Source organism: Delphinapterus leucas, chromosome 2 (assembly GCF_059928025.1).
Source record: "Delphinapterus leucas isolate spDelLeu-1000000601 "Yukka" chromosome 2, BTC_Dleu_Yukka2, whole genome shotgun sequence".
Taxonomy (NCBI): domain Eukaryota; kingdom Metazoa; phylum Chordata; class Mammalia; order Artiodactyla; family Monodontidae; genus Delphinapterus; species Delphinapterus leucas.
Window position 1 is genome coordinate 161,863,652 of NC_143130.1, and position 11,297 is coordinate 161,874,948.

Consider the following 11,297-nt stretch of genomic DNA (forward strand, 5'->3'; position numbering starts at 1 on the left):
TGTCCAGAGGGTTAAACATGACCCCTCAGATAAAGAGAAATCATAACTAAGTGATGAATCTAATGAAAGATAGACCAGAACTTTTCTCATTCATTCAAACTCTAGCTGTTAAACTGAATCCTTTGTTTTTTGATTTGTGCTCCAGCTTCACTTCTTTCCTTACTTAAGTGAAACCTTCTGACACAAATGCATCTGCAAACCAAAGCCCCAAGGAGAGAGTAAAGTGTTCTGTCACATTCCCGACAGCACTGATTTAAGGGTCTACATGCTGGTTCTACTTTTTTTCTTCTTTTATTTTAATTTCCTGGCTAGAAACTGGCATTTTCCATTTACTTCACTCTCCAGTTCTGATACTGGCACATTTAATACATAAAACAGTAGCCACAGTTTTCAGACATGAATCTTCTTTTAATACTAAATTTTTAAGAGTAGAGATAATAAGTTCCAAATTTGCTGATAAAGAAATGACACATATGACACAAATTATATTTTAATTCCAAAAGCGAGAAAAGTTTTAGAGTAATTTCACAAATTTCATAAATATATCCTTTACTTTGAAAAATACGAAAAATCTCAAGGTCAAATTCAATTTCCCTTTTTCCTTCTTCCATTTCTTCTTTCTTCCCTTTTTCCTTCTTTCATTTCTTCACAAATTTCATAAATATATCCTTTACTTTGAAAAATACAAAAAATCTCAAGGTCAAATTCAATTTCCCTTTTTCCTTCTTCCATTTCTTCTTTAGTAGAGTTCTAACAGCACTATAAAAGAATCTCCCTCTCACATCTTAGCCTTTTAAGTTTAAAATGCAAAATGTGAGGACTAATGCAAATAATGTAGTTTAGAAACTTGTATTTTCCTAATTTCCTAAGGAAATGTAATTTAAATTTATATTTATTTGAGTGCTAGTGTTCAAGAGTGTGGATGCCTTTATATAGGAGACAGTATTACTTGTCCCATATTCTAAAAGTTAAAGTGTCAACTGACAAATTGATTCTTACTGTTTTCATATCATGAAAAATCAGCCTGAATTCTTTATAAATTCTATATGTTTTCATTGGATAGATATTGTGAACTTTTTAAAATATATGTGAGTAGTAATATTTCCAAATTGCCTCTTTTTTTTTTTTTTTTTTTTTTACCAAACTACACTTTTATTTATGTAGTTTTCAATAAGTTTAAATCCTTGAAGGGTACAGCATCACGCAGATTCTGTGTCCAATGGACTTAGCAGGAAGGTTGCTTCAGAAGTTTGCACAAACCATGCCACTGTTTCCATGAACGTGAGTTACCTTTCCCCAGATTATTCTGGTTTTGTTAGGTTTTCCACCAGGAGTTACTGTGTTATTCTTTGTACACATAAGCGTATCTCTTGCCTAGATAGAAGTCAGTTTCATCTCTAGTATAAATACCTTCAGTTTTAAGAAGAGCTGTGTGCTTCCTCTGGTTCCAGAGACCCTGTTTATAGCCGGCAAAAATGGCCTTGGACCACAGCCTTTCAGACATATTTGTCGTTTTAGAAGTCTTGTTCCCAGCAGACCCCCACAGGCTCCAAATAGCTCCATATTGTCTTTTAAAATTTCTCAAAAATTTAGCTTTGCTACAGTTTCCAACTTCTCCCCTAAGTGTCCAGAGGTCTGCTCTGCCAGTTGTGTTATCCTGAGGCCTCTCCACTTCATTGATCACAAGACCATTCATGGAAGGGATCATAGATAATACCCATGCATTACAAAAATTATCTAATTTTGAGATATAAATAGACTGGTTGATGTTCCCTAACCCCTGGGTGACAGTTTCACCCATCTTAATTCCTGCAGTACAGTTTTTACAAAGGACAATATCTGTCACTTTTTTAAAGATTTTTTAGAGTAGTTTTAGGTTCATAGCAAAATTAAGACAAAGGTACAGAGATTTCCCATATTGTCCCTGTCTATCAACACCCCCTACCAGAGAGGTATCTTTGTTGCAATAGATGAACCTACACTGACACACCTTAATCGCCCAAAGTCCATAGTTTACATAAGAGTTCACTCTCAGTTTCATACATTCTATGGGTTTGGACAAATGTGTAATGACATCCGTCCATAATTTTAGTTTTATACAGAGAGTATTTTTATTGCCTTAACACTCTTCTATGCTCTGCCGTATTCACCCTTCCCCCTACTCCAACCCTGGCAACCACTGATTGTGTTTTTACTGCCTCCTTAATTTTGCCTTTTCCAGAAGTTCTTATAGTCAGACTCACACAGTATATGCCTTTTCAGATTGGCTTTTTTCACTTAGTAATACTTATTCATTTAAAGTCCGTCCACATCTTTACATGAATAGATACCACACTTCTATTTAGTGCTGAGTATTCCATTGTCGGATGTGCCACGGTTTATTTATCCATTCACCTACTGAAGGACATCTTGATTGCTTGCAAATGTTGGCAATTATGAATAAAGCTGCCATAAATATCACTGTGTAGGTTTTTGTATAGACATAAGTTTTTGACTCCTTTGGGGAAATACCAAGGTGCGCAAATGCTGGATCGTGTGGTAAGAGTATGTTTAGTTTTTTAAGAAGCCACCAAACTGTTATCAAAATATATCTATCATTTTTAAATAAGACTTTTGGTTTTTTGTTTGTTTTTATGTTTTTATTAGCCTGCAACATTGGCGACACGTACGTTTCCTTATGTTGAATGACCATTTGAATTTTCCTTTTCTGTGTGAGAAAAATTTTATTTTTGAATAGATTCTTCAAGTTAATAATATACATACCTTTTCATACTGTGGCAAATATCTTCTATTTATTTAAGGCTTACTCTGATGGCTGATCTTATATGTCAACTGGGCCATGGTTAAGCAACTGTTTGGTCAAACACCAGTCTCAATGTTGCTATAAAAGTAATTTTGAGATGTGCTTCAAAGAAGAGCTAATTAAAATACATACTCTGCGTAATTCACAGTATTTTTTGTTTGTTTTTTCAGCCATGCACTATCTTAAGGTTTACAATGCACATTTGTACATTCATTAATTCTACTGAACTTCAAGTGTATTCCATAAAGTAGACTTAGTGGATAGCTTCTCTCTTTTTACAGCTATGGAAACACATCTCAGAAAGGAGAAATGGAGGTAGGATCATGCAGCTAATAGATACTAGAGCTGGTATTTTCCATAATTTACTTAGTGTGAAAAATGTTATTAAACATTGCTTAACTCAAGTAATCCTTACTTCCTATAGATTACTTATATTTTATAATGTAATCACATCATAGTTCATTTTCCTCCCCCACCAAAAACAGAAATAACATTATTGGGGGAAGAGCAGAGTAGGAGAAAAAAGTGTCAGCTTGGAATAGTTTTTGAAATAGCAGAATAAAGCTAGCTTGAATTGAAGATAACATTCATGCTTCCACTAAAATTTATTCAACACCCTGAGAGTGAATAATGAGAGCAGCATTAACAAGTGACATATAAATAATTTTCTGTAATAATTTAGCTTTAAAATATTAATTTTCATGAGTTTTTATTGCATTGAATGGTTTCTTACATATATAATAAATCTTAGAATTCAAGTCTCATTATTTATTTTCCCTTTCCCATGGTTAAACATCATCGCTACTTAACTGACATAATTCCTAGTGACTCCTATTAAATTTCTTCATTGTAGTGTTGAATAAAACAAGTGATACTATGCATCTTTCTGCACACATGCAGCACCTAAACACTGCTATTTTTCAAGACTTAGTTTTGAGATGCAATGTATAAAATTTCACATTTTTGACCATAAATTACTTACTTAATGTTTTCTGATGCTTATTTAGAAATGTCTTTATTTTGTTAGCAAGAAAAAAGAAAGTTCAATATGGTCCAGTTTATTTGCAGAGATACTGAATCATGTTTTCTTTGAACACATTTATCTATGCTCCAATTAAACAGGCAATGGTTGGTACATTTAGCACTTGATCAATTTTAAAGTATCAACTGGGGATGTGGATATTCTATTCCTATGTCTTCCTTTTGTTTCTTTTATAAATTCACGAAATAATTGCTTTGAATTCTAAACATCATAAGGATCCATAAGTTTAGTGAAATAACTTCACAGCTTATGGCTGAACTTAATTCTATCAGTGAAAAGGAAATACTTAATATTTGAGAGATATAATTTCCCAGTCACTTAGTAAATGATCCCTTTCAGTGAAATAACCATCCACGTATTCATCAAATATTTATGTGTTGACCATTAAGTGTTTGTCACTATGTATAAGTCACAATGAATGTTATAGATAAAGAACCCAAGGAACAATTAGATCTGGCACAATTGTGAGATTTGCAGAAGTGAAGGTAGGAAGAACTGATGGATCAGAGAAGGAGACACTAAGAAGTCAGTCAGAGAAGCCAGCCTCTCTCAGGTACAAAAGTGGAAAAGGGAAACTCATGGGAAGGTCTATAGGAAGCCACTGACCTTCTGTAGCTACCACTTCTACAGTTTACAGTCCAGCTCCTGAGGGTGGTCCTAGGTTTGCTGTGGTCAACTGGGCTGGTAGTTAGAAATAAGAGCTAGAAGAGGAGCAGAGGAGATTGCTATCAGGCAGCAACTTACCAGACATCTTTAAATTTGTTCATCATCACATTTGACTATTGTGGTGTTGAGAGTAACGGTGGCTGCTTCACTCTGCCTTTTAAATCTGCCTTAGGTTCCACTGTTGACAAATTCTGATCCAGAAACCTTTTGTGAACCACCTCCACTAAAAGTTGTTTTACATAGGTTTTTTTTGTTGTTGTTGTTACTCATGCCTTATTTTAGATTAGTTTCCTCAGAAGCAATTTCTAAAAGCAAGATTTGGGAGTGATTTGTTAAGAAGAGTTCAAAGGAAAACCTGGGAAGAAAGTAGGAAAATAAAACCAAGAAGGTCAGCAAAGTATGTGATATCCCACAAAGACCCATGGTGGGTAACTTTGGCTCAACCCTGGAGGGGAACTCTGGAGAAAGTGTAGATCATATGTCCAGGTGATCCTGATTAAGGACAATAGAGCTGGGTATTTATATCCCCACCTTAATCAGATGACTTGTTAAGGAATGCTTGTGGAAGGGATGTAATATAAAAGCTTTTCCATATTTACATACATTCAGGAAATATGTACTCTGAAAGTTTGAGGCCAGTCTTCTAACAAAGAGATACACAGTTGTTACCATTGGTACAACAAGTAGATAAGGACCCAATGTGCATGAAAATGGCAACAGGATCCATAGGGAAATGGACATCTTCTACACAAATAACTGTAATTCTAAATAATACATCCACTGGTATCTTAAGTAATATAAAGTATACCTACATAGAGACAAAGATGAGATAGAAACAAAAAGGAGGGAAAGTATTTTTTATTATTATTTTTTCTAATTTCCATAATATTCTTAAATATGTCTATAGAAAATAAAAAGAAAAAAGAAAAGAATGATGATATGGATGAGATAGTAAAAAGTTTTCTGCAGATGTATTGAACAGACTTCAGGAGTCCAAGTGAGGAAATATATACCCTACTTTACCAGTTATACAATGCCCCAGTCAGTCTCCATAGACTCTTAGAGCTTCAGTTATGATTACAGAGCAGTGACTATTTATGGGTCTCTGAGCACCTGAATATACACACATCTTCACATAGTTCATTCTGGTACACCAATTATTTGATCAGTTTTATAGGGAAAAGGAAAAAGAAGTCTTATTGGGATCCTTGACAGTCCCATTTGCCATTTGTTAACAGCATAGCAATTTTGTCGACTGACCATGATTATTACAAAAGAGAACATTCTGCTAATATAGGACACTGCATTCAAAATCAGACAAAAAAATGTAAACATACTAATTAGATTAAATGTGAAGGTGGAATTGGATATTCTTATGAAGCATATTTTAGCTTTTTAAGGACTGATTTCATAATTGCTCTTTTCATATAAATAACTTGCTATGTAAAATCTCTAAAAAATTGTAAAATTTCTTTATTCAATCTAAAATGATCTTTATAGTGTGATGGACCAAGGTTTTAATAACAATATACATAATCTTCTTTATAGAGAGAAATCGCAACATTCTAAGTGCATTTTGTCTTAAGCAGGGCTGCCCTAGAAGAGGAAATATATAAATAGATATTAATTTTGATATCTACCTTTCTATATCTATACTTATGTATGTATATATAAACTATAAGAAGAATTACCTCATATTTTAAAATATTTCATTGATAAATATTTTTAAAAGATATATATGAGAAAGTATTTATAAAAGATGTTTTTACTCATCAGCAAATGAGATCTATGATCAATATCTAAGTACAGTTCTTACTGATATAAGTTTTGTTTACAGAAAATGTAGTTGTATGACCTGTGTAGAAGCAGACATATGTGTGCATGTGAAGGTAAATAGTTAAAATTCATTTATGTATCTTGGAGAAATATATATCTCAGTCTATTTGGGTTGATATAACAGAATACTAAAGACTGATTAGCTTATTAACAACAGAAACTTATTTTTCACAGTTCTAGAGGCTGAGAAGTCTAAAATCAAGGTGCTGGCACATTCAGTGTCTGCTGAGGGCTGGCTCACTGATTCATAGACTGCCATCTTCTTTCTGTGTGCTCCTATGGTGAAGGGGGAGTCTTTGAGATCTCTTTTGCAAGGGTGCTAATCCCATTTTTGAGGGCTCCACCCTCATGACCTAATCACCTTCCAAAGGTTCCACCTTCAGATGTCATCACATTGGGTATTAAGTTCCAACATGAATTTTGAGGGGACACAAACACTTAGTCTATAACAATATATAAATATGTTGTAATTATTAAATGTTATATTGTTTTTCCTTTAATGACACATATTTTAAGAAACTTCAAGTATGTTACATTAATGTAATCCACCTTGAAACAGTTCATTTCCTTATTGGGATTTTAAAAATGAGATTTACATTTGTAGACCAAATCATATTTCCAAATTTCTAAAGATTTACAACATGTTAGGAAATCTGATGGCAAAACTATGAATATATATCAGAAGTATTTGTATGAATATACCATATTTTTTATCCATTCATCAGTTGATGGACATTTGGGATGTTTCTAATTTTTTTCTATTATAAATATGCTGCTGTGAACATTCATGTTCAAGTTTTTGTGTGGATACATGTTTTTATTTCTCTTGGGTATATACCTAGGAGTGGAATTGCTGAGTCATATAGTTACTCTATGTTTAAACTTTTGAGGAAGTACTAGACTGTTTTCCAAAGCAGCTGCATCATTTTACATTCTCATACAATAAAATATTATTTGGCAATTAAAAAAATGGAATATTGACACTTGCTACAACATGGATAAACTTTTAAAACATTATGCTAAGTGGAAAAAGCTAGTCACAAAAGACCATATATGGTATGGTTCCATTTGTTTGAAATATCCAAGTAGGCAGATCTATAGTGATAGAGAGTAGATTAGTGGCTTGCAAAAGGTGGGTAGAGAGGAGACAGGGAGTGACTGCTAATGAGTATTTTTTTTGTGGGGAGGGCGGGTAATGAGAATGTTCTAAAATTGATTGTGGTGATGGTTGAACAACTCTGTGAATACACTAAAAACCATGGAGTTGTACACTTTAAATAGGAGAATTGTGAGGTTATGTGAATTTTAGCTGGATAAAACAGTTCTTTAAAAAAAACTATTTGTGTTACAGATGGCAAACATTTGGGCATTGTGAAACATTCAGAAAACTAACACAAATTTAGTTATTTTATTGTTATTTAAGGGGAGAGGAATTTTACTCTTTTTCAGAATGTCTAACTAGAATATGGCTTGCCATCCATTCTTTACATATACTATTTCATTTAATGTTCATTGGAACATTGCACTTTACTCATTATAAATAAAAAAAATATGACACAACATTTCAAGTTACAGTTTCTTCATATTGGAGGCTGAGTTTGAAATTATTTGAATCCGATTCCAAATTTGGGATGTTTTCCAGTAAAAAAAAAAGTTCATTGGTGATTCATTAATCCATTCTTCCCTCCCTCCCTCTCTCCCTCCCTTCTTCCCTCCCTTTGTTTCTTCCTTCAACAAATGTCCATTGAGTGTCTATGATGTGTCAGGCATTGTTCTAGACAATGGTAAAAAAAAAAAAAAAACAATAACAACAAAACAAAAATAGTGTACCTACTTTCACAAAAAAAGTTCAGCTTAATAGAGGAAACAGATGAAGGTTTAAAAAATCAAAAAGCTATTATTACAAAGTGCAATGTGTACCTGGCTATATCAAATTAGCACTTAACAAAGAGACAGGCCCTATCCTTTGGAGACATGAAAAGCATCTCTATGGAAACATGATGAACTAGGGAAATGGTGTGTGTGTGGGCATGGTGACAATCCAGACAGATGAACTAGAAAGTGCAGAGACTTTGAGTCAGCCATAATAAGGTACACTTGAAAAACTGTCAGTGTGGATAACACAAAAGAATGGGTGATGGGTGATGAGGCGGGGGAAGATCATCAAGGATCAGCTGACAGAGGCATTATATGACATACTATGAATTTCTGCCTTTATCCTGTGAAAAATGGAGTATTTTAAGTAGATCAAGCTAAAGGAGAGAGTATGATTTTGAAATTGCTGCATTTTACATGCCTTTGAGATATCGAAATACAGGTATATTTTTGTCAGTTATATATATTGTTTTGGAGACTAGAAAAAATGTATGGAATGAAACACAGAGAGTTAATATAAGTATATGTGACCAGAAACATATTTAATATACAAATATCAAACTATTTTGGTAAGTATACCTGCTGTATGCTAAGAGACAAAATTAGGAGAGTTTCAGAGAAAAAAAAAAAGCTACTTTCCTCAAAGTGATATATGATATCCTATCATATCACAGATGAATCAACAGTTTTACATAGTTCTTAATGTTTGATGTTTTTGAGTCAAGATCACAGAATTTAATGGGTTTTTATATATGATAATATATTTCTACTGTCAGTTTTATACCTTATAAAATGTGTTGTTTGTTGTTGAAAAGTAATGTTTGAAATCTGGTTCACAGCACAGTAGTCTATACAGGAAGAGTTTAAAATCCATATCTTATTTTACTATAATAACATTGTTAGTTAATATATAAATGTATATCAGAGATCTATCTATTGATCTAGTATCTATATCTAGAATCTTATACATGGACATATCTATTCTACCAAATATCTGTTTTGGAAAATATGGTTTTTAAAAGAAAACCTAGTTCCATATACGGAAAGCTAGGTTGGAGTATTCAAAATTGCCTAAAAGTGTGATTTCACTTGATAAATACTACAGCAATGTTAAAGTAATTATAACTGACTTAGCCTAAGCATATTAAGTAACATTGTCAATTTAATAAAATATATTTCAGAGACTTCCATTTCTAGAATGTAATAGATCATAGTAGGCTAATGCCTCTGCTACATCCACTAGAAAAAATCTGGATAAATTTAATATATATTTATATCTAAAGATGTTAGAGATCTCTGGATAAGCTACCTTTTAGAAAGGGTAGAACCATTACAAAGTGAGCTAAAGATTGTTGACAATTTTCCATTTATGAAGCATTTGGAATTTTAGGTCCAAGTAGGGAACTTCTTACTGCAATTGCTACTTCCCTGATACCTTCATGCTTTTGATTTGCCCTTTTAGTTACCTAGTTAACAGCTTTATATCTAGTCTGCAAATTATTTATATTAATTTCTTCTGTTAAAATAACTGGTGTGATTTATATCTCATAACTGGACTCTCACTAGGACAAGTGGGAATTTAATACATTGTATTTAAAATTAGGAATAGCATTTAGTGAGGAGAGACTGAAGACAGACTCCTGGTAGATTTCTGCATATTTGCATATCCCCTACTGAGAACATTAAGCTTCTGTAAAATTAACCATACCAAACAACTACTGTATATTTGCTCATGAATTTTCTTCTGTAAATATTAAGCCGAATGTTAAGGTTAGGTTTATTACTCATTTCAAAGGCTGTCTTATAAATGATACATTTTCAGGTGTGTCTGAAAGAACTGTGCAGTGATCATGTAAGTAGTGGGCCCATTTTGTTGTATCTTGGGTCTGAGGGAAAGAGACAAGGAAGGAAAACTATGAAAAAGAAAAGTAGGAAAAAGCAATTCTAAAATTTAGATGAATGTATTAAATTAATAGAAGCACCTTTTGAAACAAATTCAAAGGAATATTAATCATTTTAATGATTATAAAGTTCAACAATACTTATTTGTCAATAACATGATTCACAATGAATACATTAAAATAATATTCTGATATAGCAGTTGTCAGGAATGTGAGTTTAAGAATTTTATTAAGATTGTAGACTATGGATACAGAAAAGAGGAAAATGTGAAGAATTTTCATTGTATTCTATTTGCCTTTCCTTAGAAGTACTTTATATAGATTTTCCAAAAACATATTTTTAATAATATATTATTGACAATTTTTTCTGTATGCCTAATCTTTTCAACTAAGAACAATTGCTAAATTTCTTCTCTATGCTTAAAGTAGTCAAAGTTATCTGTCAGCTCTCCATTTTCTCTAAAATCTAATAAAAATTGTATTAAAGCAACAGAAATCTCTGAACTAGAAATAAAATATGTTTAGCTGTGAAGACAAAGCAGAGTAGCCAATTTCAGCATTCAAGTCACTGAGCTTTTCAACATATGTTCCAACATCTCATGACTTGTTAGTTACAGAACAATTCACTTCACTCTCCCCATCATAAAAATGAAAATATATAAATCATTCACCTTTCCAGATTTTCAGACATAAACCTGGAAACATCTGTGGCTTTTTGGTTCACTTTGCAATATTCAGACTAGTCATTCAGTGTTTGACTTTTTTTTTTTTCGATCCTGGAATCTGTTTTCACAAGAACTACTACCTGTTACAAACCTGAATATTTTGACAGAGTTTTTGGTTACTTTTTTAGTTTTCCCCTGATATGTTTTACTTTTTCCCCCAGGATTTCTTTGCTAATGACAGCTATGACCTAACTGCAGTGAAAAGCACCAGCATGATATTTGAGGTTGATACATCTGGCAGAGAAAAGGCCAAAGGAAAATATGAGCTATTTCATCACTAAAGAAAATGCAAGATTGGGTATTATAAACCATGCTAATGGTATAAGGTGATCTTAGTTTCAGTTAAGTTTTGTTTTTAATTTGTTAGTGATGACACTATTCACTATTTACTGTCCCAAAATCGATGAGTAAATATAGTCGCAGAAATTTTTGGCAACATAGGAATAAAG

The 11,297-nt window shown here is 32.7% G+C and overlaps 1 pseudogene; it reads right to left on the minus strand.

Moving 5' to 3' along the window:
• Positions 1–1,007: 1,007 nt before the first annotated feature.
• LOC149750340 (large ribosomal subunit protein eL33 pseudogene) lies at positions 1,008–2,425 on the minus strand (annotated as a pseudogene).
• Between the last annotated feature and the right edge of the window lie 8,872 nt (positions 2,426–11,297).